The sequence below is a fragment of the Eubalaena glacialis genome, chromosome 5, assembly GCF_028564815.1.
Source record: "Eubalaena glacialis isolate mEubGla1 chromosome 5, mEubGla1.1.hap2.+ XY, whole genome shotgun sequence".
Taxonomy (NCBI): Eukaryota; Metazoa; Chordata; class Mammalia; order Artiodactyla; family Balaenidae; genus Eubalaena; species Eubalaena glacialis.
Genome location: NC_083720.1, coordinates 129,403,468 through 129,428,366, shown reverse-complemented (window position 1 = coordinate 129,428,366; position 24,899 = coordinate 129,403,468).

Here is a 24,899-nt window from a genome sequence, read left to right as displayed (position 1 = left end):
CTGAGGGAAGGCAACGAAGAGGATTTGAAAGCAAGGCAGAATTGCAGGAAACAGATTTCAGGAGGTAGATTCGACTCGCCTTTAAAGCACATGAAAAGCGGCAAAGCGTCCACAATGATGCCCTTGGCCAAAAAGGGCGTATGCGTTTTTTCCTGAATATATTCAGGAAAAAACGCATACGCCCTTTTTGGCCAACAGAGCAAGCCGGAAAGGCAAATCAGCGCTACAAAGAAATCTCGCTTGCCATCAGTCAAAAGGGCGATGCTGAAAAAAGTGTAAAAACCAGAAATGCAGGACACGCCATGGAGACATGGGAGCCTTGCTACGCTGATGGGCGGCATGTAAATTGCGAACAGCCACTCTGGAGAAGTGTACGCTGTGTCCTGAAACATGTAATAAACACAGCTTAGAGAGCATAAGGCACTTCCACTCATGGGCGTAGAAGTTGGGAAAACTAAAAATCAACAACACACATGCACCCCAAAGTTTAGGGCTGTTCTGTTTCCAAGAACCTCCACTTCGATCCACCTTAAAAATCCCAGGAAAGAGAAAAATGGATAAAGAAGTTGTGGTACTTATGCACAATGGAATATCACTCAGCCATGAAATCAATGTCATAAGGCTAGTAGTAGCATGATGAGTGGATGTAGGTACGATGATTCTAAGTGAAATACGTCACACAGAAAAAGACACTTAGCCTACGATATCACTTATAGAGGGAATGGAAAAATCGCTACACTTGAACTGATTTACAAAACAGAACCGAGTCACACATTTAGAAAACACACTAGGGCTGCTTAACGGGAAAGGTGAGGTGGGGTGATGCATAAAACAAGGGTTTGAAATTAGCTCAGATACAGTTCCACAAGCCAAATATGTAATAGCCAAGACCTACTCCCTGCTCAGTGAACTGGACTCAACACACCCTATTCACCGCCCAAGAATATATCTGACTAGTAAGAGTCTTAAAACCTATGTATTGATATCTCTCTGGAAGTGAATCAAGAGGGTGTAAAGCGGCATAAACACAGCAGTGAAAAGCAACTATACCCCATTATAAAAATAAATTACTTTAGAAAAACTCATAAAACAAAGACAGTGAAAGAGAGAGAAATTCTTACAAAATCCGTTCAGGGGCTCTGATGCAACCTGGATGGTCCATATCTAGACCCACAGCAGGATGATACATAAGGCTGGACACCCTTGGGGCTGAGAGGATTGGTGAGGTTGGGTGAGCAAACGCAGACCCTTTAGAGTCATACTGCGTGGTACCCATCCCATGGGTCCCAAATCTCCAGGTTCAAGGGCATCTTCCGACATCGAAAACATGCATGGGAAGCCCAAAAGATGGTACACCGTGTGATCGGGAAAGGTTTCTAAAACGCACCTTATGTTTCCTCTCCTTGTGCTCGGGTTCGCCATTCCAGCCGCTTTACTAACAATGTCCCTACTTGGAGAATCAGCAACGTTTACCTCCTGTTTCCTACTGGTTGCAATTTGTCCTGAGGATGACCGGGAAGAGCGGGAACCAATGAGAGACGAGCTCTAGGTGTTGGGACAGGCACAGGTCACTCTATTTTCCCATCAGGAAGAAGAATGGACCACAGGCTCAGCCTGACCCCCGGAACCAGAATAGGGCCGGAAGCAATCCTGCGCTTTTGCGGGCAGCTCCCAAAAAAGCGAGTTGAAAAACGGAGCTCAGGGGCACTGCAATTCACAAACCTGCAGAGTTATAAATGATAAATCTCGTCCGCAAATATACTGAGGGAAGGCAACGAAGAGGATTTGAAAGCAAGGCAGAATTGCAGGAAACAGATTTCAGGAGGTAGATTCGACTCGCCTTAAAGCACATGAAAAGTGGCAAAGCGTCCACAATGATGCCCTTGGCCAAAAAGGGCGTATGCGTTTTTTCCTGAATATATTCAGGAAAAAACGCATACGCCCTTTTTGGCCAACAGAGCAAGCCGGAAAGGCAAATCAGCGCTACAAAGAAGTCTCGCTTGCCATCGGTCAAAAGGGCGATGCTGAAAAAAGTGTAAAGACCAGAAATGCAGGACACGCCATGGAGACATGGGAGCATTGCTACGCTGATGGGCGGCATGTAAATTGCCAGCAGCCACTCTGGAGAAGTGTACGCTGTGTCCTGAAACATGTAATAAACACAGCTTAGAGAGAATAAGGCACTTCCACTCATGGGCGTATAAGTTGGGAAAACTAAAAATCAACAAGACACATGCACCCCAAAGTTTAGGGCTGCTCTGTTTCCAAGAACCTCCAATTCGGTCTACCTTAAATATCCCAGGAAAGAGAAAAATGGATAAAGAAGTTGTGGTACTTATGCACAATGGAATATCACTCAGCCATGAAATCAATGTCATAAGGCTAGTAGTAGCATGATGAGTGGATGTAGGTACGATTATTCTAAGTGAAATACGTCACACAGAAAAAGACACTTAGCCTACGATATCACTTATAGAGGGAATGGAAAAATCGCTACACTTGAACTGATTTACAAAACAGAACCGAGTCACACATTTAGAAAACACACTAGGGCTGCTTAACGGGAAAGGTGAGGTGGGGTGATGCATAAAACAAGGGTTTGAAATTAGCTCAGATACAGTTCCACAAGCCAAATATGTAATAGCCAAGACCTACTCCCTGCTCAGTGAACTGGACTCAACACCCCCTATTCACCGCCCAAGAATATATCTGACTAGTAAGAGTCTTAAAACCTATGTATTGATATCTCTCTGGAAGTGAATCAAGAGGGTGTAAAGCGGCATAAACACAGCAGTGAAAAGCAACTATACCCCATTATAAAAATAAATTACTTTAGAAAAACTCATAAAACAAAGACAGTGAAAGAGAGAGAAATTCTTACAAAATCCGTTCAGGGGCTCTGATGCAACCTGGATGGTCCATATCTAGACCCACAGCAGGATGATACATAAGGCTGGACACCCTTGGGGCTGAGAGGATTGGTGAGGTTGGGTGAGCAAACGCAGACCCTTTAGAGTCATACTGCGTGGTACCCATCCCATGGGTCCCAAATCTCCAGGTTCAAGGGCATCTTCCGACATCAAAAACATGCATGGGAAGCCCAGAAGATGGTACACCGTGTGATCGGGAAAGGTTTCTAAAACGCACCTTATGTTTCCTCTCCTTGTGCTCGGGTTCGCCATTCCAGCCGCTTTACTAACAATGTCCCTACTTGGAGAATCAGCAACGTTTACCTCCTGTTTCGTACTGGTTGCAATTTGTCCTGAGGATGACCGGGAAGAGCGGGAACCAATGAGAGACGAGCTCTAGGTGTTGGGACAGGCACAGGTCACTCTATTTTCCCATCAGGAAGAAGAATGGACCACAGGCTCAGCCTGACCCCCGGAACCAGAATAGGGCCAGAAGCAATCCTGCGCTTTTGCGGGCAGCTCCCAAAAAAGCGAGTTGAAAAACGGAGCTCAGGGGCACTGCAATTCACAAACCTGCAGAGTTATAAATGATAAATCTCGTCCGCAAATATACTGAGGGAAGGCAACGAAGAGGATTTGAAAGCAAGGCAGAATTGCAGGAAACAGATTTCAGGAGGTAGATTCGACTCGCCTTAAAGCACATGAAAAGTGGCAAAGCGTCCACAATGATGCCCTTGGCCAAAAAGGGCGTATGCGTTTTTTCCTGAATATATTCAGGAAAAAACGCATACGCCCTTTTTGGCCAACAGAGCAAGCCGGAAAGGCAAATCAGCGCTACAAAGAAGTCTCGCTTGCCATCGGTCAAAAGGGCGATGCTGAAAAAAGTGTAAAGACTAGAAATGCAGGATACGCCATGGAGACATGGGAGCATTGCTACGCTGATGGGCGGCATGTAAATTGCCAGCAGCCACTCTGGAGAAGTGTACGCTGTGTCCTGAAACATGTAATAAACAAAGCTTAGAGAGCATAAGGCACTTCCACTCATGGGCGTAGAAGTTGGGAAAACTAAAAATCAACAAGACACATGCACCCCAAAGTTTAGGGCTGCTCTGTTTCCAAGAACCTCCACTTCGATCCACCTTAAAAATCCCAGGAAATAGAAAAATGGATAAAGATGTTGTGGTACTTATGCACAATGGAATATCACTCAGCCATGAAATCAATGTCATAAGGCTAGTAGTAGCATGATGAGTGGATTTAGGTACGATGATTCTAAGTGAAATACGTCACACAGAAAAAGACACTTAGCCTACGATATCACTTATAGAGGGAATGGAAAAATCGCTACACTTTAACTGAATTACAAAACAGAACAGAGTCACACATTTAGAAAACACACTAGGGCTGCTTAACGGGAAAGGTGAGGTGGGGTGATGCATAAAACAAGGGTTTGAAATTAGCTCAGATACCGTTCCACAAGCCAAATATGTAATAGCCAAGACCTACTCCCTGCTCAGTGAACTGGACTCAACACCCCCTATTCACCGCCCAAGAATATATCTGACTAGTAAGAGTCTTAAAACCTATGTATTGATATCTCTCTGGAAGTGAATCAAGAGGGTGTAAAGCGGCATAAACACAGCAGTGAAAAGCAGCTATACCCCACTATAAAAATAAATTACTTTAAAAAAACCCATAGGGCTTCCCTGGTGGCGCAGTGGTTGAGAATCTGCCTGCTAATGCAGGGGACACGGGTTCGAGCCCTGGTCTGGGAAGATCCCACATGCCGTGGAGCAACTAGGCCCGTGAGCCACAGCTACTGAGCCTGCGCGTCTGGAGCCTGTGCTCCGCAAAAAGAGAGGCCCGCGCACCGCGATGAAGAGTGGCCCCCACTTGCCACAACTAGAGAAAGCCCTCGCACAGAAACGAAGACCCAACACAGCCATAAATAAATAAATAAAAAATTTAAAAAAAAAAAAAAAACCATAAAACAAAGACAGTGAAAGAGAGAAGAATTCTTAGAAAATCCGTTCAGGGGCTCTGATGCAACCTGGATGGTCCATATCTAGACCCACAGCAGGATGATACATAAGGCTGGACACCCTTGGGGCTGAGAGGATTGGTGAGGTTGGGTGAGCAAACACAGACCCTTTAGAGTCATACTGCGTGGTACCCATCCCATGGGTCCCAAATCTCCAGGTTCAAGGGCATCTTCCGACATCGAAAACATGCATGGGAAACCCAGAAGATGGTACACCGTGTGATCGGGAAAGGTTTCTAAAACGCACCTCATGTCTCCTCTCCTTGTGCTCGGGTTCGCCATTCCAGCCGCTTTACTAACAATGTCCCTACTTGGAGAATCAGCAACGTTTACCTCCTGTTTCGTACTGGTTGCAATTTGTCCTGAGGATGACCGGGAAGAGCGGGAACCAATGAGAGACGAGCTCTAGGTGTTGGGACAGGCACAGGTCACTCTATTTTCCCATCAGGAAGAAGAATGGACCACAGGCTCAGCCTGCCCCCCGGAACCAGAATAGGGCCAGAAGCAATCCTGCGCTTTTGCGGGCAGCTCCCAAAAAAGCGAGTTGAAAAACGGAGCTCAGGGGCACTGCAATTCACAAACCTGCAGAGTTATAAATGATAAATCTCGTCCGCAAATATACTGAGGGAAGGCAACGAAGAGGATTTGAAAGCAAGGCAGAATTGCAGGAAACAGATTTCAGGAGGTAGATTCGACTCGCCTTAAAGCACATGAAAAGTGGCAAAGCGTCCACAATGATGCCCTTGGCCAAAAAGGGCGTATGCGTTTTTTCCTGAATATATTCAGGAAAAAACGCATACGCCCTTTTTGGCCAACAGAGCAAGCCGGAAAGGCAAATCAGCGCTACAAAGAAGTCTCGCTTGCCATCGGTCAAAAGGGCGATGCTGAAAAAAGTGTAAAGACTAGAAATGCAGGATACGCCATGGAGACATGGGAGCATTGCTACGCTGATGGGCGGCATGTAAATTGCCAGCAGCCACTCTGGAGAAGTGTACGCTGTGTCCTGAAACATGTAATAAACAAAGCTTAGAGAGCATAAGGCACTTCCACTCATGGGCGTAGAAGTTGGGAAAACTAAAAATCAACAAGACACATGCACCCCAAAGTTTAGGGCTGCTCTGTTTCCAAGAACCTCCACTTCGATCCACCTTAAAAATCCCAGGAAATAGAAAAATGGATAAAGATGTTGTGGTACTTATGCACAATGGAATATCACTCAGCCATGAAATCAATGTCATAAGGCTAGTAGTAGCATGATGAGTGGATTTAGGTACGATGATTCTAAGTGAAATACGTCACACAGAAAAAGACACTTAGCCTACGATATCACTTATAGAGGGAATGGAAAAATCGCTACACTTTAACTGAATTACAAAACAGAACAGAGTCACACATTTAGAAAACACACTAGGGCTGCTTAACGGGAAAGGTGAGGTGGGGTGATGCATAAAACAAGGGTTTGAAATTAGCTCAGATACCGTTCCACAAGCCAAATATGTAATAGCCAAGACCTACTCCCTGCTCAGTGAACTGGACTCAACACCCCCTATTCACCGCCCAAGAATATATCTGACTAGTAAGAGTCTTAAAACCTATGTATTGATATCTCTCTGGAAGTGAATCAAGAGGGTGTAAAGCGGCATAAACACAGCAGTGAAAAGCAGCTATACCCCACTATAAAAATAAATTACTTTAAAAAAACCCATAGGGCTTCCCTGGTGGCGCAGTGGTTGAGAATCTGCCTGCTAATGCAGGGGACACGGGTTCGAGCCCTGGTCTGGGAAGATCCCACATGCCGTGGAGCAACTAGGCCCGTGAGCCACAGCTACTGAGCCTGCGCGTCTGGAGCCTGTGCTCCGCAAAAAGAGAGGCCCGCGCACCGCGATGAAGAGTGGCCCACACTTGCCACAACTAGAGAAAGCCCTCGCACAGAAACGAAGACCCAACACAGCCATAAATAAATAAATAAAAAATTTAAAAAAAAAAAAAAAACCATAAAACAAAGACAGTGAAAGAGAGAAGAATTCTTAGAAAATCCGTTCAGGGGCTCTGATGCAACCTGGATGGTCCATATCTAGACCCACAGCAGGATGATACATAAGGCTGGACACCCTTGGGGCTGAGAGGATTGGTGAGGTTGGGTGAGCAAACGCAGACCCTTTAGAGTCATACTGCGTGGTACCCATCCCATGGGTCCCAAATCTCCAGGTTCAAGGGCATCTTCCGACATCGAAAACATGCATGGGAAACCCAGAAGATGGTACACCGTGTGATCGGGAAAGGTTTCTAAAACGCACCTCATGTCTCCTCTCCTTGTGCTCGGGTTCGCCATTCCAGCCGCTTTACTAACAGTATCCCTACTTGGAGAATCAGCAACGTTAACCTCCTGTTTCGTACTGGTTGCAATTTGTCCTGAGGATGACCGGGAAGAGCGGGAACCAATGAGAGACGAGCTCTAGGTGTTGGGACAGGCACAGGTCACTCATATTCCCATCAGGTAGAAGAATGAACCACAGGCTCAGCCTGACCCCCGGAACCAGAATAGGGCCAGAAGCAATCCTGCACTTTTGCGGCCAGCTCCCAAAAAAGCGAGTTGAAAAATGGAGCTCAGGGGCACTGCAATTCACAAACCTGCAGAGTTATAAATGATAACTCTCGTCCGCAAATGTATTGAGGGAAGGCAACGAAGAGGATTTGAAAGCAAGGCAGAATTGCAGGAAACAGATTTCAGGAGGTAGATTCGACTGGCCTTTAAAGAACATGAAAAGCGGCAAAGCGTCCACAATGATGCCCTTGGCCAAAAAGGGCGTATGCGTTTTTTCCTGAATATATTCAGGAAAAAACGCATACGCCCTTTTTGGCCAACAGAGCAAGCCGGAAAGGCAAATCAGCGCTACAAAGAAATCTCGCTTGCCATCGGTCATACGGGCCATGCTGAAAAAAGTGTAAAAACCAGAAATGCAGGACAGGCCTTGGAGACATGGGAGCCTTGCTACGCTGATGGGCGGGATGTAAATTGCCAACAGCCACTCTGGAGAAGTGTACGCTGTGTCCTGAAACATGTAATAAACACAGCTTAGAGAGAATAAGGCACTTCCACTCATGGGCGTATAAGTTGGGAAAAGTAGAAATCAACAAGACACATGCACCCCAAAGTTTAGGGCTGCTCTGTTTCCAAGAACCTCCACTTCGGTCTACCTTAAATATCCCAGGAAAGAGAAAAATGCATAAAGAAGTTGTGGTACTTATGCACAATGGAATATCACTCAGCCATGAAATCAATGTCATAAGGCTAGTAGCAGCATGATGAGTGGATTTAGGTACGATGATTCTAAGTGAAATACGTCACACAGCAAAAGACACTTAGCCTACGATATCACTTATAGAGGGAATGGAAAAATCGCTACACTTGAACTGAATTACAAAACAGAACAGAGTCACACATTTAGAAAACACACTAGGGCTGCTTAACGGAAAAGGTGAGGTGGGGTGATGCATAAAACAAGGGTTTGAAATTAGCTCAGATACCGTTCCACAAGCCAAATATGTAATAGCCAAGACCTACTCCCTGCTCAGTGAACTGGACTCAACACGCCCTATTCAACGCCCAAGAATATATCTGACTAGTAAGAGTCTTAAAACCTATGTATTGATATCTCTCTGGAAGTGAATCAAGAGGGTGTAAAGCGGCATAAACACAGCAGTGAAAAGCAACTATACCCCACTATAAAAATAAATTACTTTATAAAAACCCATAAAACAAAGACAGTGAAAGAGAGAGGAATTCTTACAAAATCCGTTCAGGGGCTCTGATGCAACCTGGATGGTCCATATCTAGAGCCACAGCAGGATGATACATAAGGCTGGACACCCTTGGGGCTGAGAGGATTGGTCAGGTTGGGTGAGCAAACGCAGACCCTTTAGAGTCATACTGCGTGGTACCCATCCCATGGGTCCCAAATCTCCAGGTTCAAGGGCATCTTCCGACATCGAAAACATGCATGGGAAACCCAGAAGATGGTACACCGTGTGATCGGGAAAGGTTTCTAAAACGCACCTCATGTCTCCTCTCCTTGTGCTCGGGTTCGCCATTCCAGCCGCTTTACTAACAATGTCCCTACTTGGAGAATCAGCAACGTTAACCTCCTGTTTCGTACTGGTTGCAATTTGTCCTGAGGATGGCCGGGAAGAGCGGGAACCAATGAGAGACGAGCTCTAGGTGTTGGGACAGGCACAGGTCACTCATATTCCCATCAGGTAGAAGAATGAACCACAGGCTCAGCCTGACCCCCGGAACCAGAATAGGGCCAGAAGCAATCCTGCACTTTTGCGGCCAGCTCCCAAAAAAGCGAGTTGAAAAATGGAGCTCAGGGGCACTGCAATTCACAAACCTGCAGAGTTATAAATGATAACTCTCGTCCGCAAATGTATTGAGGGAAGGCAACGAAGAGGATTTGAAAGCAAGGCAGAATTGCAGGAAACAGATTTCAGGAGGTAGATTTGACTCGCCTTTAAAGCATATGAAAAGCGGCAAAGCGTCCACAATGATGCCCTTGGCCAAAAAGGGCGTATGCGTTTTTTCCTGAATATATTCAGGAAAAAACGCATACGCCCTTTTTGGCCAACCAAGCAAGCCAGAAAGGCAAATCAGCGCTACAAAGAAGTCTCGCTTGCCATCGGTCAAAAGGGCCACGATGAAAAAAGTGTAAAAACCAGAAATGCAGGACAGGCCATGGAGACATGGGAGCCTTGCTACGCTGATGGGCGGGATGTAAATTGCCAACAGCCACTCTGGAGAAGTGTACGCTGTGTCTATAAACATGTAATAAACACAGCTTAGAGAGCATAAGGCACTTCCACTCATGGGCGTAGAAGTTGGGAAAACTAAAAATCAACAAGACACATGCACCCCAAAGTTTAGGGCTGCTCTGTTTCCAAGAACCTCCACTTCGATCCACCTTAAAAATCCCAGGAAATAGAAAAATGGATAAAGATGTTGTGGTACTTATGCACAATGGAATATCACTCAGCCATGAAATCAATGTCATAAGGCTAGTAGTAGCATGATGAGTGGATTTAGGTACGATGATTCTAAGTGAAATACGTCACACAGAAAAAGACACTTAGCCTACGATATCACTTATAGAGGGAATGGAAAAATCGCTACACTTTAACTGAATTACAAAACAGAACAGAGTCACACATTTAGAAAACACACTAGGGCTGCTTAACGGGAAAGGTGAGGTGGGGTGATGCATAAAACAAGGGTTTAGAATTAGCTCAGATACCGTTCCACAAGCCAAATATGTAATAGCCAAGACCTACTCCCTGCTCAGTGAACTGGACTCAACACACCCTATTCACCGCCCAAGAATATATCTGACTAGTAAGAGTCTTAAAACCTATGTATTGAAATCTCTCTGGAAGTGAATCAAGAGGGTGTAAAGCGGCATAAACACAGCAGTGAAAAGCAGCTATACCCCACTATAAAAATAAATTACTTTAAAAAAACCCATAAAACAAAGACAGTGAAAGAGAGAGGAATTCTTACAAAATCCGTTCAGGGGCTCTGATGCAACCTGGATGGTCCATATCTAGAGCCACAGCAGGATGATACATAAGGCTGGACACCCTTGGGGCTGAGAGGATTGGTGAGGTTGGGTGAGCAAACACAGACCCTTTAGAGTCATACTGCGTGGTACCCATCCCATGGGTCCCAAATCTCCAGGTTCAAGGGCATCTTCCGACATCGAAAACATGCATGGGAAACCCAGAAGATGGTACACCGTGTGATCGGGAAAGGTTTCTAAAACGCACCTCATGTCTCCTCTCCTTGTGCTCGGGTTCGCCATTCCAGCCGCTTTACTAACAATGTCCCTACTTGGAGAATCAGCAACGTTTACCTCCTGTTTCGTACTGGTTGCAATTTGTCCTGAGGATGACCGGGAAGAGCGGGAACCAATGAGAGACGAGCTCTAGGTGTTGGGACAGGCACAGGTCACTCATATTCCCATCAGGTAGAAGAATGAACCACAGGCTCAGCCTGACCCCCGGAACCAGAATAGGGCCAGAAGCAATCCTGCACTTTTGCGGCCAGCTCCCAAAAAAGCGAGTTGAAAAATGGAGCTCAGGGGCACTGCAATTCACAAACCTGCAGAGTTATAAATGATAACTCTCGTCCGCAAATGTATTGAGGGAAGGCAACGAAGAGGATTTGAAAGCAAGGCAGAATTGCAGGAAACAGATTTCAGGAGGTAGATTCGACTCGCCTTTAAAGCATATGAAAAGCGGCAAAGCGTAGACAATGATGCCCTTGGCCAAAAAGGGCGTATGCGTTTTTTCCTGAATATATTCAGGAAAAAACGCATACGCCCTTTTTGGCCAACAGAGCAAGCCGGAAAGGCAAATCAGCGCTACAAAGAAATCTCGCTTGCCATCGGTCATACGGGCCATGCTGAAAAAAGTGTAAAAACCAGAAATGCAGGACAGGCCATGGAGACATGGGAGCCTTGCTACGCTGATGGGCGGGATGTAAATTGCCAACAGCCAATCTGGAGAAGTGTACGCTGTGTCTATAAACATGTAATAAACACAGCTTAGAGAGCATAAGGCACTTCCACTCATGGGCGTATAAGTTGGGAAAACTAGAAATCAACAAGACACATGCACCCCAAAGTTTAGGGCTGCTCTGTTTCAAGAACCTCCACTTCGGTCTACCTTAAATATCCCAGGAAAGAGAAAAATGCATAAAGAAGTTGTGGTACTTATGCACAATGGAATATCACTCAGCCATGAAATCAATGTCATAAGGCTAGTAGCAGCATGATGAGTGGATTTCGGTACGATGATTCTAAGTGAAATACGTCACACAGAAAAAGACACTTAGCCTACGATATCACTTATAGAGGGAATGGAAAAATCGCTACACTTGAACTGAATTACAAAACAGAACAGAGTCACACATTTAGAAAACACACTAGTGCTGCTTAACGGGAAAGGTGAGGTGGGGTGATGCATAAAACAAGGGTTTGAAATTAGCTCAGATACCGTTCCACAAGCCAAATATGTAATAGCCAAGACCTACTCCCTGCTCAGTGAACTGGACTCAACACCCCCTATTCACCGCCCAAGAATATATCTGACTAGTAAGAGTCTTAAAACCTATGTATTGATATCTCTCTGGAAGTGAATCAAGAGGGTGTAAAGCGGCATAAACACAGCAGTGAAAATCAACTATACCCCACTATAAAAATAAATTACTTTAAAAAAACCCATAAAACAAAGACAGTGAAAGAGAGAGGAATTCTTACAAAATCCGTTCAGGGGCTCTGATGCAACCTGGATGGTCCATATCTAGACCCACAGCAGGATGATACATAAGGCTGGACACCCTTGGGGCTGAGAGGATTGGTGAGGTTGGGTGAGCAAACGCAGACCCTTTAGAGTCATACTGCGTGGTACCCATCCCATGGGTCCCAAATCTCCAGGTTAAAGGGCATCTTCCGACATAGAAAACATGCATGGGAAACCCAGAAGATGATACACCGTGTGATCGGGAAAGGTTTCTAAAACGCACCTCATGTCTCCTCTCCTTGTGCTCGGGTTCGCCATTCCAGCCGCTTTACTAACAATGTCCCTACTTGGAGAATCAGCACCGTTAACCTCCTGTTTCGTACTGGTTGCAATTTGTCCTGAGGATGGCCGGGAAGAGGGGGAACCAATGAGAGACTAGCTCTAGGTGTTGGGACAGGCACAGGTCACTCATATTCCCATCAGGTAGAAGAATGAACCACAGGCTCAGCCTGACCCCCGGAACCAGAATAGGGCCAGAAGCAATCCTGCACTTTTGCGGCCAGCTCCCAAAAAAGCGAGTTGAAAAATGGAGCTCAGGGGCACTGCAATTCACAAACCTGCAGAGTTATAAATGATAACTCTCGTCCGCAAATGTATTGAGGGAAGGCAACGAAGAGGATTTGAAAGCAAGGCAGAATTGCAGGAAACAGATTTCAGGAGGTAGATTCGACTCGCCTTTAAAGCATATGAAAAGCGGCAAAGCGTAGACAATGATGCCCTTGGCCAAAAAGGGCGTATGCGTTTTTTCCTGAATATATTCAGGAAAAAACGCATACGCCCTTTTTGGCCAACAGAGCAAGCCGGAAAGGCAAATCAGCGCTACAAAGAAATCTCGCTTGCCATCGGTCATACGGGCCATGCTGAAAAAAGTGTAAAAACCAGAAATGCAGGACAGGCCATGGAGACATGGGAGCCTTGCTACGCTGATGGGCGGGATGTAAATTGCCAACAGCCACTCTGGAGAAGTGTACGCTGTGTCCTGAAACATGTAATAAACACAGCTTAGAGAGAATAAGGCACTTCCACTCATGGGCGTATAAGTTGGGAAAACTAAAAATCAACAAGACACATGCACCCCAAAGTTTAGGGCTGCTCTCTTTCCAAGAACCTCCAATTCGGTCTACCTTAAATATCCAAGGAAAGAGAAAAATGGATAAAGAAGTTGTGGTACTTATGCACAATGGAATATCACTCAGCCATGAAATCAATGTCATAAGGCTAGTAGTAGCATGATGAGTGGATGTAGGTACGATGATTCTAAGTGAAATACGTCACACAGAAAAAGACACTTAGCCTACGATATCACTTATAGAGGGAATGGAAAAATCGCTACACTTGAACTGAATTACAAAACAGAACAGAGTCACACATTTAGAAAACACACTAGGGCTGCTTAACGGGAAAGGTGAGGTGGGGTGATGCATAAAACAAGGGTTTGAAATTAGCTCAGATACCGTTCCACAAGCCAAATATGTAATAGCCAAGACCTACTCCCTGCTCAGTGAACTGGACTCAACACACCCTATTCACCGCCCAAGAATATATCTGACTAGTAAGAGTCTTAAAACCTATGTATTGATATCTCTCTGGAAGTGAATCAAGAGGGTGTAAAGCGGCATAAACACAGCAGTGAAAAGCAGCTATACCCCACTATAAAAATAAATTACTTTAAAAAACCCATAAAACAAAGACAGTGAAAGAGAGAGGAATTCTTACAAAATCCGTTCAGGGGCTCTGATGCAACCTGGATGGTCCATATCTAGACCCACAGCAGGATGATACATAAGGCTGGACACCCTTGCGGCTGAGAGGATTGGTGAGGTTGGGTGAGCAAACGCAGACCCTTTAGAGTCATACTGCGTGGTACCCATCCCATGGGTCCCAAATCTTCAGGTTAAACGGCATCTTCCGACATCGAAAACATGCATGGGAAACCCAGAAGATGGTACACCGTATGATCGGGAAAGGTTTCTAAAACGCACCTCATGTCTCCTCTCCTTGTGCTCGGGTTCGCCATTCCAGCCGCTTTACTAACAATCTCCCTACTTGGAGAATCAGCACCGTTAACCTCTTGTTTCGTACTGGTTGCAATTTGTCCTGAGGATGACCGGGAAGAGCGGGAACCAATGAGAGACGAGCTCTAGGTGTTGGGACAGGCACAGGTCACTCATATTCCCATCAGGTAGAAGAATGAACCACAGGCTCAGCCTGACCCCCGGAACCAGAATAGGGCCAGAAGCAATCCTGCACTTTTGCGGCCAGCTCCCAAAAAAGCGAATTGAAAAATGGAGCTCAGGGGCACTGCAATTCACAAACCTGCAGAGTTATAAATGATAACTCTCGTCCGCAAATGTATTGAGGGAAGGCAACGAAGAGGATTTGAAAGCAAGGCAGAATTGCAGGAAACAGATTTCAGGAGGTAGATTCGACTCGCCTTTAAAGCACATGAAAAGCGGCAAAGCGTCCACAATGATGCCCTTGGCCAAAAAGGGCGTATGCGTTTTTACCTGAATATATTCAGGAAAAAACGCATACGCCCTTTTTGGCCAACAGAGCAAGCCGGAAAGGCAAATCAGCGCTACAAAGAAATCTCGCTTGCCATCGGTCATACGGGCCATGCTGAAAAAAGTGTAAAAACCAGAAATGCAGGACAGGCCATGGAGACATGGGAGCCTTGCTACGCTGATGGGCGGGATGTAAATTGCCAACAGCCACTCTGGAGAAGTGTACGCTGTGTCCTGAAACATGTAATAAACACAGCTTAGAGAGCATAAGGCACTTCCACTCATGGGCGTATAAGTTGGGAAAACTAGAAATCAACAAGACACATGCACCCCAAAGTTTAGGGCTGCTCTGTTTCCAAGAACCTCCACTTCGGTCTACCTTAAATATCCCAGGAAAGAGAAAAATGGATAAAGAAGTTGTGGTACTTATGCAAAATGGAATATCACTCAGCCATAAAATCAATGTCATAAGGCTAGTAGCAGCATGATGAGTGGATTTAGGTACGATGATTCTAAGTGAAATACGTCACACAGAAAAAGACACTTAGCCTACGATATCACTTATAGAGGGAATGGAAAAATCGCTACACTTGAACTGAATTACAAAACAGAACAGAGTCACACATTGAGAAAACACACTAGGGCTGCTTAACGGGAAAGGTGAGGTGGGGTGATGCATAAAACAAGGGTTTGAAATTAGCTCAGATACCGTTCCACAAGCCAAATATGTAATAGTCAAGACCTACTCCCTGCTCAGTGAACTGGACTCAACACACCCTAGTCACCGCCCAAGAATATAAATGACAGGTAAGAATCTTAAAACCTATGTATTGATATCTCTCTGGAAGTGAATCAAGAGGGTGTAAAGCGGCATAAACACAGCAGTGAAAAGCAGCTGTACCCCACTATAAAAATAAATTACTTAAAAAAAACCCATAAAACAAACACAGTGAAAGAGAGAGAAATTCTTACAAAATCCGTTCAGGGGCTCTGATGCAACCTGGATGGTCCATATCTAGAGCCACAGCAGGAGGATACATATGGCTGGACACTCTTGGGGCTGAGAGGATTGGTGAGGTTTGGTGAGCAGACACAGACCCTTTAGAGTCATACTGCGTGGTACCCATCCCATGGGTCCCAAATCTCCAGGTTCAAGGGCATCTTCCGACATCGAAAACATGCATGGGAAACCCAGAAGATGGTACACCGTGTGATCGGGAAAGGTTTCTAAAATGCACCTCATGTCTCCTCTCCTTGTGCTCGGGTTCGCCATTCCTGTCGCTTTACTAACAATCTCCCTACTTGGAGAATCAGCACCGTTAACCTCCTGATTTGTACTGGTTGCAATTTGTCCTGAGGATGACCGGGAAGAGGGGGAACCAATGAGAGACTAGCTCTAGGTGTTGGGACAGGCACAGGTCACTCTATTTTCCCATCAGGTAGAAGAATGAACCACAGGCTCAGCCTGCCCCCCGGAACCAGAATAGGGCCGGAAGCAATCCTGCGATTTTGCGGCCAGCTCCCAAAAAAGCGAGTTGAAAAATGGAGCTCAGGGGCACTGTAATTCACAAACCTGCAGAGTTATAAATTAGAACTCTCGTCCACAAATGTATTGAGGGAAGGCAACGAAGAGGATTTGAAAGCAAGGCAGAATTGCAGGAAACAGATTTCAGGAGGTAGATTCGACTCGCCTTTAAAGCACATGAAAAGCGGCAAAGCGTCCACAATGATGCCCTTGGCCAAAAAGGGCGTATGCGTTTTTTCCTGAATATATTCAGGAAAAAACGCATACGCCCTTTTTGGCCAACAGAGCAAGCCGGAAAGGCAAATCAGCGCTACAAAGAAGTGTCGCTTACCATCGGTCAAAAGGGCCATGATGAAAAAAGTGTAAAAACCAGAAATGCAGGACAGGCCATGGAGACATGGGAGCCTTGCTACGCTGATGGGCGGGATGTAAATTGCCAACAGCCACTCTGGAGAAGTGTACGCTGTGTCCTGAAACATGTAATAAACACAGCTTAGAGAGAATAAGGCACTTCCACTCATGGGCGTATAATTTGGGAAAACTAGAAATCAACAAGACACATGCACCCCAAAGTTTAGGGCTGCTCTGTTTCCAAGAACCTCCACTTCGGTCTACCTTAAATATCCCAGGAAAGAGAAAAATGGATAAAGAAGTTGTGGTACTTATGCACAATGGAATATCACTCAGCCATGAAATCAATGTCATAAGGCTAGTAGCAGCATGATGAGTGGATTTAGGTACGATGATTCTAAGTGAAATACGTCACACAGAAAAAGACACTTAGCCTACGATATCACTTATAGAGGGAATGGAAAAATCGCTACACTTGAACTATATTACAAAACAGAACAGAGTCACACATTTAGAAAACACACTAGGGCTGCTTAACGGGAAAGGAGAGGTGGGGTGATGCACAAAACAAGGGTTTGAAATTAGCTCAGATACCGTTCCACAAGCCAAATATGTAATAGCCAAGACCTACTCCCTGCTCAGTGAACTGGACTCAACACCCCCTATTCACCGCCCAAGAATATATCTGACTAGTAAGAGTCTTAAAACCTATGTATTGATATCTCTCTGGATGTGAATCAAAAGGGTGTAAAGTGGCATAAACACAGCAGTGAAAAGCAACTATACCCCACTATAAAAATAAATTACTTAAAAAAAACTCATAAAACAAAGACAGTGAAAGAGAGAGAAATTCTTACAAAATCCATTCAGGGGCTCTGATGCAACCTGGATGGTCCATATCTAGACCCACAGCAGGATGATACATAAGGCTGGACTCCCTTGGGGCTGAGAGAATTGGTGAGGTTGGGTGAGCAAACGCAGACCCTTTAGAGTCATACTGCGTGGTACCCATCCCATGGGTTCCAAATCTCCAGGTTCAAGGGCATATTCCGACATCGAAAACATGCATGTGAAACCCAGAAGATGATACACTGTGTGATCGGGAAAGGTTTCTAAAACGCACCTCATGTCTCCTCTCCTTGTGCTCGGGTTCGCCATTACAGCCGCTTTACTAACAATCTCCCTACTTCGAGAATCATCACCGTTAACCTCCTGTTTCGTACTGGTTGCAATTTGTCCTGAGGATGATCGGGAAGGGGAGGAAACAATGAGAGACTAGCTCTAGGTGTTGGGACAGGCCCAGGTCACTCTATTTTCACTTCAGGAAGAAGAATGAACCACAGTCTCAGCCTGACCCCCGGAACCAGAATAGGGCCAGAAGCAATCCTGCGCTTTTGCGGGCAGCTCCCAAAAAAGCGAGTTGAAAAACGGAGCTCAGGGGCACTGCAATTCACAAACCTGCAGAGTTATAAATGATAACTCTCGTCCGCAAATATACTGAGGGAAGGCAACGAAGAGGATTTGAAAGCAAGGCAGAATTGCAGGAAACCGATTTCAGGAGGTAGATTCGACTCGCCTTTAAAGCACATGAAAAGCGGCAAAGCGTCCACAATGATGCCCTTGGCCAAAAAGGGCGTATGCGTTTTTTCCTGAATATATTCAGGAAAAAACGCATACGCCCTTTTTGGCCAACAGAGCAAGCCGGAAAGGCAAATCAGCGCTACAAAGAAATCTCGCTTGCCATCAGTCAAAAGGGCGATGCTGAAAAAAGTGTAAAAACCAGAAATGCAGGACACGCCATGGAGACATGGGAGCCTTGCTACGCTGATGGGCGGCATGTAAATTGCGAACAGCCACTCTGGAGAAGTGTACGCTGTGTCCTGAAACATGTAATAAACACAGCTTAGAGAGCATAAGGCACTTCCACTCATGGGCGTAGAAGTTGGGAAAACTAAAAATCAACAACACACATGCACCCCAAAGTTTAGGGCTGCTCTGTTTCCAAGAACCTCCACTTCGATCCACCTTAAAAATCCCAGGAAAGAGAAAAATGGATAAAGAAGTTGTGGTACTTATGCACAATGGAATATCACTCAGCCATGAAATCAATGTCATAAGGCTAGTAGTAGCATGATGAGTGGATGTAGGTACGATTATTCTAAGTGAAATACGTCACACAGAAAAAGACACTTAGCCTACGATATCACTTATAGAGGGAATGGAAAAATCGCTACACTTGAACTGATTTACAAAACAGAACCGAGTCACACATTTAGAAAACACACTAGGGCTGCTTAACGGGAAAGGTGAGGTGGGGTGATGCATAAAACAAGGGTTTGAAATTAGCTCAGATACAGTTCCACAAGCCAAATATGTAATAGCCAAGACCTACTCCCTGCTCAGTGAACTGGACTCAACACACCCTATTCACCGCCCAAGAATATATCTGACTAGTAAGAGTCTTAAAACCTATGTATTGATATCTCTCTGGAAGTGAATCAAGAGGGTGTAAAGCGGCATAAACACAGCAGTGAAAAGCAACTATACCCCATTATAAAAATAAATTACTTTAGAAAAACTCATAAAACAAAGACAGTGAAAGAGAGAGAAATTCTTACAAAATCCGTTCAGGGGCTCTGATGCAACCTGGATGGTCCATATCTAGACCCACAGCAGGATGATACATAAGGCTGGACACCCTTGGGGCTGAGAGGATTGGTGAGGTTGGGTGAGCAAACGCAGACCCTTTAGAGTCATACTGCGTGGTACCCATCCCATGGGTCCCAAATCTCCAGGTTCAAGGGCATCTTCCGACATCAAAAACATGCATGGGAAGCCCAGAAGATGGTACACCGTGTGATCGGGAAAGGTTTCTAAAACGCACCTTATGTTTCCTCTCCTTGTGCTCGGGTTCGCCATTCCAGCCGCTTTACTAACAATGTCCCTACTTGGAGAATCAGCAACGTTTACCTCCTGTTTCGTACTGGTTGCAATTTGTCCTGAGGATGACCGGGAAGAGCGGGAACCAATGAGAGACGAGCTCTAGGTGTTGGGACAGGCACAGGTCACTCTATTTTCCCATCAGGAAGAAGAATGGACCACAGGCTCAGCCTGACCCCCGGAACCAGAATAGGGCCAGAAGCAATCCTGCGCTTTTGCGGGCAGCTCCCAAAAAAGCGAGTTGAAAAACGGAGCTCAGGGGCACTGCAATTCACAAACCTGCAGAGTTATAAATGATAAATCTCGTCCGCAAATATACTGAGGGAAGGCAACGAAGAGGATTTGAAAGCAAGGCAGAATTGCAGGAAACAGATTTCAGGAGGTAGATTCGACTCGCCTTAAAGCACATGAAAAGTGGCAAAGCGTCCACAATGATGCCCTTGGCCAAAAAGGGCGTATGCGTTTTTTCCTGAATATATTCAGGAAAAAACGCATACGCCCTTTTTGGCCAACAGAGCAAGCCGGAAAGGCAAATCAGCGCTACAAAGAAGTCTCGCTTGCCATCGGTCAAAAGGGCGATGCTGAAAAAAGTGTAAAGACCAGAAATGCAGGACACGCCATGGAGACATGGGAGCATTGCTACGCTGATGGGCGGCATGTAAATTGCCAGCAGCCACTCTGGAGAAGTGTACGCTGTGTCCTGAAACATGTAATAAACAAAGCTTAGAGAGCATAAGGCACTTCCACTCATGGGCGTAGAAGTTGGGAAAACTAAAAATCAACAAGACACATGCACCCCAAAGTTTAGGGCTGCTCTGTTTCCAAGAACCTCCACTTCGATCCACCTTAAAAATCCCAGGAAATAGAAAAATGGATAAACATGTTGTGGTACTTATGCACAATGGAATATCACTCAGCCATGAAATCAATGTCATAAGGCTAGTAGTAGCATGATGAGTGGATTTAGGTACGATGATTCTAAGTGAAATACGTCACACAGAAAAAGACACTTAGCCTACGATATCACTTATAGAGGGAATGGAAAAATCGCTACACTTGAACTGAATTACAAAACAGAACAGAGTCACACATTTAGAAAACACACTAGGGCTGCTTAACGGGAAAGGTGAGGTGGGGTGATGCATAAAACAAGGGTTTGAAATTAGCTCAGATACCGTTCCACAAGCCAAATATGTAATAGCCAAGACCTACTCCCTGCTCAGTGAACTGGACTCAACACCCCCTATTCACCGCCCAAGAATATATCTGACTAGTAAGAGTCTTAAAACCTATGTATTGATATCTCTCTGGAAGTGAATCAAGAGGGTGTAAAGCGGCATAAACACAGCAGTGAAAAGCAGCTATACCCCACTATAAAAATAAATTACTTTAAAAAAGCCCATAGGGCTTCCCTGGTGGCGCAGTGGTTGAGAATCTGCCTGCTAATGCAGGGGACACGGGTTCGAGCCCTGGTCTGGGAAGATCCCACATGCCGTGGAGCAACTAGGCCCGTGAGCCACAGCTACTGAGCCTGCGCGTCTGGAGCCTGTGCTCCGCAACAAGAGAGGCCCGCGCACCGCGATGAAGAGTGGCCCCCACTTGCCACAACTAGAGAAAGCCCTCGCACAGAAACGAAGACCCAACACAGCCATAAATAAATAAATAAAAAATTAAAAAAAAAAAAAAAAACCATAAAACAAAGACAGTGAAAGAGAGAAGAATTCTTAGAAAATCCGTTCAGGGGCTCTGATGCAACCTGGATGGTCCATATCTAGACCCACAGCAGGATGATACATAAGGCTGGACACCCTTGGGGCTGAGAGGATTGGTGAGGTTGGGTGAGCAAACGCAGACCCTTTAGAGTCATACTGCGTGGTACCCATCCCATGGGTCCCAAATCTCCAGGTTCAAGGGCATCTTCCGACATCGAAAACATGCATGGGAAACCCAGAAGATGGTACACCATGTGATCGGGAAAGGTTTCTAAAACGCACCTCATGTCTCCTCTCCTTGTGCTCTGGTTCGCCATTCCAGCTGCTTTACTAACAATGTCCCTACTTGGAGAATCAGCACCGTTAACCTCCTGTTTCGTACTGGTTGCAATTTGTCCTGAGGATGACCGGGAAGAGCGGGAACCAATGAGAGACGAGCTCTAGGTGTTGGGACAGGCACAGGTCACTCATATTCCCATCAGGTAGAAGAATGAACCACAGGCTCAGCCTGACCCCCGGAACCAGAATAGGGCCAGAAGCAATCCTGCACATTTGCGGCCAGCTCCCAAAAAAGCGAGTTGAAAAATGGAGCTCAGGGGCACTGCAATTCACAAACCTGCAGAGTTATAAATGATAACTCTCGTCCGCAAATGTATTGAGGGAAGGCAACGAAGAGGATTTGAAAGCAAGGCAGAATTGCAGGAAACAGATTTCAGGAGGTAGATTCGACTCGCCTTTAAAGCATATGAAAAGCGGCAAAGCGTCCACAATGATGCCCTTGGCCAAAAAGGGCGTATGCGTTTTTTCCTGAATATATTCAGGAAAAAACGCATACGCCCTTTTTGGCCAACAGAGCAAGCCGGAAAGGCAAATCAGCGCTACAAAGAAGTCTCGCTTGCCATCGGTCATACGGGCCATGCTGAAAAAAGTGTAAAAACCAGAAATGCAGGACAGGCCATGGAGACATGGGAGCCTTGCTACGCTGATGGGCGGGATGTAAATTGCCAACAGCCACTCTGGAGAAGTGTACGCTGTGTCCTGAAACATGTAATAAACACAGCTTAGAGAGAATAAGGCACTTCCACTCATGGGCGTATAAGTTGGGAAAACTAAAAATCAACAAGACACATGCACCCCAAAGTTTAGGGCTGCTCTGTTTCCAAGAACCTCCACTTCGGTCTACCTTAAATATCCCAGGAAAGAGAAAAATGGATAAAGAAGTTGTGGTACTTATGCACAATGGAATATCACTCAGCCATGAAATCAATGTCATAAGGCTAGTAGTAGCATGATGAGTGGATTTAGGTACGATGATTCTAAGTGAAATACGTCACACAGAAAAAGACACTTAGCCTACGATATCACTTATAGAGGGAATGGAAAAATCGCTACACTTTAACTGAATTACAAAACAGAACAGAGTCACACATTTAGAAAACACACTAGTGCTGCTTAACGGGAAAGGTGAGGTGGGGTGATGCAGAAAACAAGGGTTTGAAATTAGCTCAGATACCGTTCCACAAGCCAAATATGTAATAGCCAAGACCTACTCCCTGCTCAGTGAACTGGACTCAACACCCCCTATTCACCGCCCAAGAATATATCTGACTAGTAAGAGTCTTAAAACCTATGTATTGATATCTCTCTGGAAGTGAATCAAGAGGGTGTAAAGCGGCATAAACACAGCAGTGAAAAGCAACTATACCCCATTATAAAAATAAATTACTTTAGAAAAACTCATAAACAAAGACAGTGAAAGAGAGAGAAATTCTTACAAAATCCGTTCAGGGGCTCTGATGCAACCTGGATGGTCCATATCTAGACCCACAGCAGGATGATACATAAGGCTGGACACCGTTGGGGCTGAGAGGATTGGTGAGGTTGGTTGAGCAAACGCAGACCCTTTAGAGTCATACTGCGTGGTACCCATCCCATGGGTCCCAAATCTCCAGGTTCAAGGGCATCTTCCGACATCGAAAACATGCATGGGAAACCCAGAAGATGGTACACCGTGTGATCGGGAAAGGTTTCTAAAACGCACCTTATGTTTCCTCTCCTTGTGCTCGGGTTCGCCATTCCAGCCGCTTTACTAACAATGTCCCTACTTGGAGAATCAGCAACGTTTACCTCCTGTTTCGTACTGGTTGCAATTTGTCCTGAGGATGACCGGGAAGAGCGGGAACCAATGAGAGACGAGCTCTAGGTGTTGGGACAGGCAGAGGTCACTCTATATTCCCATCAGGAAGAAGAATGAACCACAGGCTCAGCCTGACCCCCGGAACCAGAATAGAACCAGAAGCAATCCTGCGCTTTTGCGGCCAGCTCCCAAAAAAGCGAGTTGAAAAATGGAGCTCAGGGGCACTGCAATTCACAAACCTGCAGAGTTATAAATGATAACTCTCGTCCGCAAATGTATTGAGGGAAGGCAACGAAGAGGATTTGAAAGCAAGGCAGAATTGCAGGAAACAGATTTCAGGAGGTAGATTCGACTCGCCTTTAAAGCACATGAAAAGCGGTAAAGCGTCCACAATGATGCCCTTAGCCAAAAAGGGCGTATGCGTTTTTTCCTGAATATATTCAGGAAAAAACGCATACGCCCTTTTTGGCCAACAGAGCAAGCCGGAAAGGCAAATCAGCGCTACAAAGAAGTCTCGCTTGCCATCGGTCAAAAGGGCCACGATGAAAAAAGTGTAAAAACCAGAAATGCAGGACAGGCTATGGAGACATGGGAGCCTTGCTACGCTGATGGGCGGGATGTAAATTGCCAACAGCCACTCTGGAGAAGTGTACGCTGTGTCCTGAAACATGTAATAAACACAGCTTAGAGAGAATAAGGCACTTCCACTCATGGGCGTATAAGTTGGGAAAAGTAGAAATCAACAAGACACATGCACCCCAAAGTTTAGGGCTGCTCTGTTTCCAAGAACCTCCACTTCGGTCTACCTTAAATATCCCAGGAAAGAGAAAAATGGATAAAGAAGTTGTGGTACTTATGCACAATGGAATATCATTCAGCCATGAAATCAATGTCATAAGGCTAGTAGCAGCATGATGAGTGGATTTAGGTACGATGATTCTAAGTGAAATACGTCACACAGCAAAAGACACTTAGCCTACGATATCACTTATAGAGGGAATGGAAAAATCGCTACACTTGAACTGAATTACAAAACAGAACAGAGTCACACATTTAGAAAACACACTAGGGCTGCTTAACGGGAAAGGTGAGGTGGGGTGATGCATAAAACAAGGGTTTGAAATTAGCTCAGATACCGTTCCACAAGCCAAATATGTAATAGCCAAGACCTACTCCCTGCTCAGTGAACTTGACTCAACACCCCCTATTCACCGCCCAAGAATATATCTGACTAGTAAGAGTCTTAAAACCTATGTATTGATATCTCTCTGGAAGTGAATCTAGAGATGTAAAGCGGCATAAACACAGCAGTGAAAAGCAACTATACCCCACTATAAAAATAAATTACTTAAAAAAAACTCATAAAACAAAGACAGTGAAAGAGAGAAAAATTCTTACAAAATCCGTTCAGGGACTCTGATGCAACC